Genomic DNA, 6,841 nt, shown 5'->3' with positions numbered 1-6,841 from the left:
TAAATTAAATGAAACACGAATTTTCTTCTCCTGACATTACAACTTCACTCAAATGCCCTCATTTTCTTATCCTTTCCCAACATTTTGAGGTGGTCACTGGGCATATTAAGGATTGAATGAAAGATCTTCCAGCATATTAAAGATTGAAAAACAATTCCTTTTGAGGTGGCCATTGGGCATCACTCCCCAATGGAAGCATGGAATTGACCCTGCAAAATTGCAGGCTCTCCATGGTATGGCCAGTGGACCTGATGTGCACCCTGCAATATCCCCACCTGAGTTCCTACTAACACTAACCTACTAGTTACAGGTCTAGCAATATCCCCAATGGGGGCCAAAGCCACATTATAGATCCAAAAACAAGTAAAATGAAATTTGTTAATGAATGATATGATGTGGAGAACCCTTTAATGGAAAACAAGCTTCTTATAGGAAGGAACAAAAAGATCCAAAATGTTGTCAATGGCAAGCATGAAGGAAGGGCCAATAATCTGCTCCAGAGAATGACTATCAATTTATCAACTCCAGGTGCTGAATGGAATTTGAAAACACTAAATGAAAAAACTGTAAATTATAATATAATGAAAATGTTCGAACAATTACAACTAAACATTATCCCAAATAAATGCCATCCACCACATGAATCCTATTTTGCTATTCTACTTTACCAAGGGCCATACATTTGGTAAGTTCTGAATCATATGAATGTATGATACATGCATATGAATAATTGGTGTATGGTTATGTGAATGTAGTTTTGGTGGACACTACACACTATCATTCAAAAAGATAATAAAAACTGGAATTTGATAGTAACTAGTGGTAATTAAAAAACACTTAAATAGATACATATGCTGATTCAGAATCAATTTCAACAAGTAGAAGATGATTGTGAATTACTTCACTGAGAAAATTATCCTTTCTGAATCAGCAAACAATGAGTTACACTATTCCAGTTTTGGTTACAACTAAAATGATGAAGGGAAACAAAATGTTTTCCTCCGAAAATAATACTCAATAAGGAATTAATTATTTCCCTAATTCCTCAGAAAATAAACAAAATGGTTTCCATCTCCATCTGCAATCAAACACCAAAAAAATATCATTTCCTAAAGAAATTGTTCATATTAGCAGGACCATATTCCTGGTGCAACACTTGGTGGACTTCACCAACTTAGCCTTTTGATCAAGTACCATCAAGAGGATGGATGAACAGCTGCAACCAGAGAATAAAAATTCTGAAACCACATAAACCGTTCTCCAAACCACCCGAAAGAAGTTGATGTAGTATTTTCCATATAAAGGAATTCTTACAACATGTTACGATGTTATGGATCCATTTGCCAGCTAGTGGGTGATGCACCGGTTTTCCACAAACCTGAATAGAGGTTGAGAAAACACCTGAGAATAGCAGATTTGTTAGGTTACAAACATGCATTACAGAACAAATTAATGTAGCTTTCAAAGTTAAAAAAAGAGTGTGATCTAGTGAGCTTTCTGATTGATTTTACTTGACTTCTGATCCGGTTCTGATAAATGGTCTTTTGCTTTCTCTTACTTGGCCTAGGTAGTGAGGTAGGTAAGAAGTTTTCACCTATGGGTTGTGATTGTCCAGCCCCTTAAATATGATAAAATTGCAACATCTAGCTGCTCCAGAAAGCAGAAAAATAAAAAAAAGGTGTTGATTCACTAACTTTCCTTCAATTAGACACATCAGAAAAGGGTATAAACAATTCACTGTTTGTAGAGTTGTCTATAATGCAATATTGAGAGCAGAATTCCTAATGGTTATTCAGTACAGAACTTTGGAAGGCAATGAAATGGAATTTGCACCATAGCAAGGGTAAAGACAGAAAGAACAAAAAATCACTGTTCGACTTGGGGCTACACAACAAGGCTAGAAGCACGAATACCAATCACAGGGGAAGAAGGGGTGGGTATTGATCAGAATTTTTCTCATGAGATCCAATATAAATGTTATCAAGCTATGCTCGGAGAGACATTAAATTGTGAACAGCTACCATGTATGAGAAATGGAAGACAATACATTTTAATGATACAGGAGACCAAGATGTAGCACATTAACTCCCCCACCATCCAGTGTTTGGAGTCAAAAACCTTTTGATTGGTCCCATAAACCCACTCTCAGCCTCTCAGGCATGCTAGTGGTGCTGGTTGTTTGGGTCACTAGCAAAGTAACTAATACTTTGCATACAGAAAACTAAAACTTTAAACATTTAAGACAAGGCACACAGAAGCATATCTATTATATTACTTCAGCTCATGCAGTTCTGTCACCTTATTTCAAATAATATGCATAGAAATTTTAACAAGAGAATCAAGATTTGTAAGCTCCACCACTCATAACAAGACTACAATACAAATTTCATGTAAAAAGTAAATGCTTGGCCCACTAAATAAATTGATGCATTTTCAAACTGGAACGAAATCTCATATGAAAAAATTGGAAATATCACCAGGATTCTCAAACTCAGAACAGAGAGAGCATGTCATAGGGAAAAAAAAGATTAAGAGAACTTCAATCCAAATATCCAATTCACTGTACTATTGGACTTTCCAACCTGGACCAAATTGGACTAGTCAAATCCAATCTAAATGGTATTGATTTGTTTCCCATTAATTAAGTAAGATAAAGCAAATATAAAGTCATAGTACATACAGTAATTTCTAGTTTTCTACTTAAACAATAAATAAATCATAGCATGAGAGTCTCTCAAAGTAATAAGTAATAAGTATGCCAAAAATTAAGTAAGATCAGTCTGCACTCTCTTGGCAGGAGCCTAGGCCATTGACCTTCCTCATAATCTGCCAATAATAAGTATGCCAAAAAAGCAAGAGTTTTGGACCATAATATATATAATTAATTTGGGTTGTCTCTCAAAGATTAACTAACATAGCATACACTCCATCAAGTGCCTGCAGCAGTCAACAGTCAACACTCATGGTGGAAATTGGAAAGAGTTTCAACTTCCAAGCATGGCCCCTTCCTTTTTACCTACAATACTTTCTCTTTCAATTCGGTTGCCTCCTCTAAATCAATAAATGAGGTCCCAATTTCATAACCATGCATGTTTAATATCCACTTCTCACAAAAGCACATTTTTGCTCATGCTTTATTAAATGAGGCTCACCAAACTGTTTTTGTACGTCTGATTTTTTTTCAATTGAACTTAATTTTTAAGTTACCCTTTTAGACTGTCAAATGTAATTGTAAAAAGAAAAAAATAAAGAGTGTTGAGCATCCAAATTACCAATCCAATAAATCTCATTGTTTTCTTTCTTGGGTTTGTAATATATATCTCTCTTTGTATAGCATATTTAATACAAGAGTAAATCAAGGGAGTGTCATTGTTTGTTGGCAGCAAAGCATAGACAAACAATTATGAATCTTGGGAATGTTAGTAAGTGACACTGTGACAGGTTGAAGTTGCAAGAGATGATTAAAGGGCTCATAGTTTAATGAGTACCTAAGGTAAAAATATAAAGTAGGTGGGTTAGTGTGGTGCAGATTATGAAGATACTGATGACAGTGATGATGAAGACGACGAGTGCTGCGATGAGGATGATATTGCCTAGTAAACTGGACCGGATTGGATTGGTCCAATCTATTGTTTTTTTGGATTGATCAACTTGGACCGGATTGGACTGGTCCAATCCATTGTCTTACCGGACTGTTCAACTTGGACCAGATTGGACTAGTCCAATTCATTGTCTTATTGGATTGTTCAACTTAGACCAGATTGGACTGGTCCAATCCACTGTCTTATTGGATTGTTCAACTATGATACCGAAAAAAAGAAACCTAAAACCAAATCACCAATCAACCAATATCATAAAACTAGTATCCAATCAGATGATATTTATCAAAATTCATGGGAGGGTTTGATTGGTCAAATTCCTTCCAGTATCATGTCTTTCCGATAGCATGGATTTTCCCCAAGGAAAAAATATTCAATTTTAATTTAAAAATATATCAAATCTATTAGAATTTATAAGATACATAAATATGACATTTGAAAGATTTATCCATTCTTCTAATGTTTATAAAATATTGATTTTGAAGATTATTATTTTTAATTTTTAGTTAAACATAAATATACTATTATTTATTTGGGTTGCGTTTGGGTGACTTAAGTTCAAATCTCATCAATTGCAAGGTTATATTCTTGATAAAAATATTTAATGGCACAAAATTAGAAATTCAAAATTCAAATCTCGGGTTGTAGCAAACAAATATTCAGACTGTAGCAATATTCAGACTGTAGCAAACTCTGTGCTAGGTTCTACCAAACTCTGTAGCAAACAAATATTCAAGAAATATTCAAACAGAACCATTGGCATTCCAAGAAATATCCAAACAGAACCATTGAATATTCAAACATAAATATTCAAAATATTCCAAGAAATATTCAAACTATAGCAAACAAATATTCAAACAGAACCATGTATTGTTGTCTACAATTAAAATTAGGAGAGTATCTACCAAACTCTGTGCTAGGTTCTAATGACAAAGGATACCTCAATGAACAAATCGTGGAAGTCAGAGGAGACTATCACTTGAGAGCAAGATGCAAGAGAAATAAATCACCAGCATATGATTGCCTAAGTGAAGAGGGAGTGTTGTTGCCGCTGGAGAAAGTGAGAGGGCATTGAGAGAAGAGAGAGTGTTGTATTGCTGTCACTAGAGAAGGTGAGGAGGCACTGAGAGAAGAAGAAGCTCTGTTGTTGGAGAAAGTGAGAGGGCAAAAGGAAGATCAATGGAGAAAGGGAAATACGGTCGGAGTTCGTCCAAAGCTTCAAACTAAATACCGCTGTCCGCCAGTGAGACTGAGGATGGAGCGATGGAGGTGTAGAGGCGCTGAGCCCTAACCTTCGAGCTTCGACTCTTCGAAAGCTTCTATGATTGACGCTTACGAAAATGAACGGACCATTCGAACTAGTGGCTTTGTCCACTTTCGGTCCATTCTATGAATGGACGATTTATGTTCGGACCGGTCCGCGTCCATATCATTTTTTAAGACCGTCCGGTCCGTCCAATTACTTCCGATTCGGATGGTGTCCAATCCGAAACCGGTCCATTGACACCCCTAAATATAAGTAAAGGTTGACCACTCTTCCTACATGTTCCTTTCGCACCAAGTTCTAAACAATTCATTACGTCATACAAGAATCTGCAATTTTATTTCGGAGAAGGACAGGCCCAATGCAGATTTCTAATTTCCATTGTAGAGCTGTAAATATTCAAAATGTAAAAAACCCTTACTCTACACACTAATGCCCGCCCATGAATTAGCATCAATTCCGAACTGGCACCACCCCAACTGTACTTTGGGCTTAAAAATTCTGATCCTGGGCCTAAAAATTCTGGCACCCACTCTTGTTGGATACTTAGAGTCTTGGGATGAGTCATTGTAATTTTTCCTACCAATGTTAAGAAGTAATAAAAAGCAATTTTTTATCTCTCAATTTATATATTATGCAATATCTTATACCATAAAAATGAAAAAACGTTGGTGGATTGAATGAAAGAGTGGTCAACTAACTTTCAACAATTTAAGTGGTGTTCTAATGTTGGCTATTGGGATTGTAGGATGGGATATACATCTAGGATCTATAAAGTAAATTGGTATGTTAGCGCTGAGACTTATGGCTGTGTTTGGTGAATCTGGGTCAACACCCTACCAACATCATCTCATACATGATCGTTTCCACTTTATGATGGGCTCAGAAGTTTCACTGTGAGATATGATGCAATTGGCAGGAGATCTCAACTCGTATTTGGTTTAAAAATTGAAACAAAAGTTAGGGAGAATTAGGATCTGCTCCTCACATGGAGCGCCTCACAACAATTTCATATAAAATATAAAACTTTCCCTGAAGTTTCTGACAATCATAAAAACCTCCCTTATAGTTTCATTTTAACAAATGTCTCCTGAACTTTTGAAAAATTCGACAAAAACCTCCCTTCTGTCACCTTCCCAGATGGAAAATGTTAGACCGATGTACCAATTTCTTCCAAATACCCATTCTACCTTTTTATAAATTATTTTACATACAAAATTCCTGAATAACCCTGTTTTGATTTGACAAAAATATTAGATGATGATTGTTAAAAGGAGGTTTTTGTCAAGTAAAAATAGGGTTATTTCAGTAATTTTGTATGCGATTGTTTGGGATCGTTGTCGTTTCCTGGAGCAACAGTGTCACATCAGTGTTACATTGGAAAAAATGATGCCAGGAAACGGGCATTTGTTTGGAACCATTTTTTCATAAAAAACGGTGCTCTAAGCCATGCCTTGGAAATCGGAAAGCCATGGCTTGGAGCAACGCCAAATTTGACGTTTCCTAGAACTGTAAGTCGTTGCTGCCAATAGGGCAGTGATGTGGCACTGAATAATGGGTACCACCGCTGAAAACGTTTCTAGAGCATTGGCATCAAACAGAAAAAGTTGTTGCTCCAAGAAACGTCCTACGTGGCAGCAATGAGTCCAAACAAAAACAAAAACACTGTTTCCCAACCACACATCAGTAGCACTGTTTTTTCAGAAAACAATGTAAAATAATTTATAAAAGGGTGGAATGGGTATTTAAAAGAAATTGATGAATCAGTCTAACATTTTCCGATTAAGAAAATGACCAAAGGGAGTGTTTTTTGTTAAATTTCTCAAATCAGAAACGTAAAGGAAGGTTTTTATATTTTACCCCGAAGATGTTCCCAATACACGGTGGGATGATGTACCTGTGATGTCGGTGTAAGACGCCCTGTATGAGGAGCAGATCCGGTGTCGGTGTAAGACGCCCTATATGAGGAGCAGATCCG

General features: G+C 36.2%; 1 long non-coding RNA gene across 1 annotated transcript; it reads right to left on the bottom strand.

Annotated features, from left to right (window-relative positions):
- Nucleotides 1–886: 886 nt before the first annotated feature.
- Nucleotides 887–4,974, bottom strand: LOC104601972 (uncharacterized). The gene is made up of 2 exons (XR_736004.3): nt 4,540–4,974; nt 887–1,401 (listed from the first exon to the last, which is right to left on the bottom strand). It is a non-coding gene; the product is annotated as an uncharacterized LOC104601972 (long non-coding RNA).
- Nucleotides 4,975–6,841: the final 1,867 nt, after the last annotated feature.

The sequence above is a fragment of the Nelumbo nucifera genome, chromosome 6 (assembly GCF_055504915.1).
Source record: "Nelumbo nucifera cultivar China Antique chromosome 6, China Antique-T2T, whole genome shotgun sequence".
Taxonomy (NCBI): Eukaryota; Viridiplantae; Streptophyta; class Magnoliopsida; order Proteales; family Nelumbonaceae; genus Nelumbo; species Nelumbo nucifera.
This window is presented reverse-complemented; position numbering and strand designations above follow the sequence as displayed.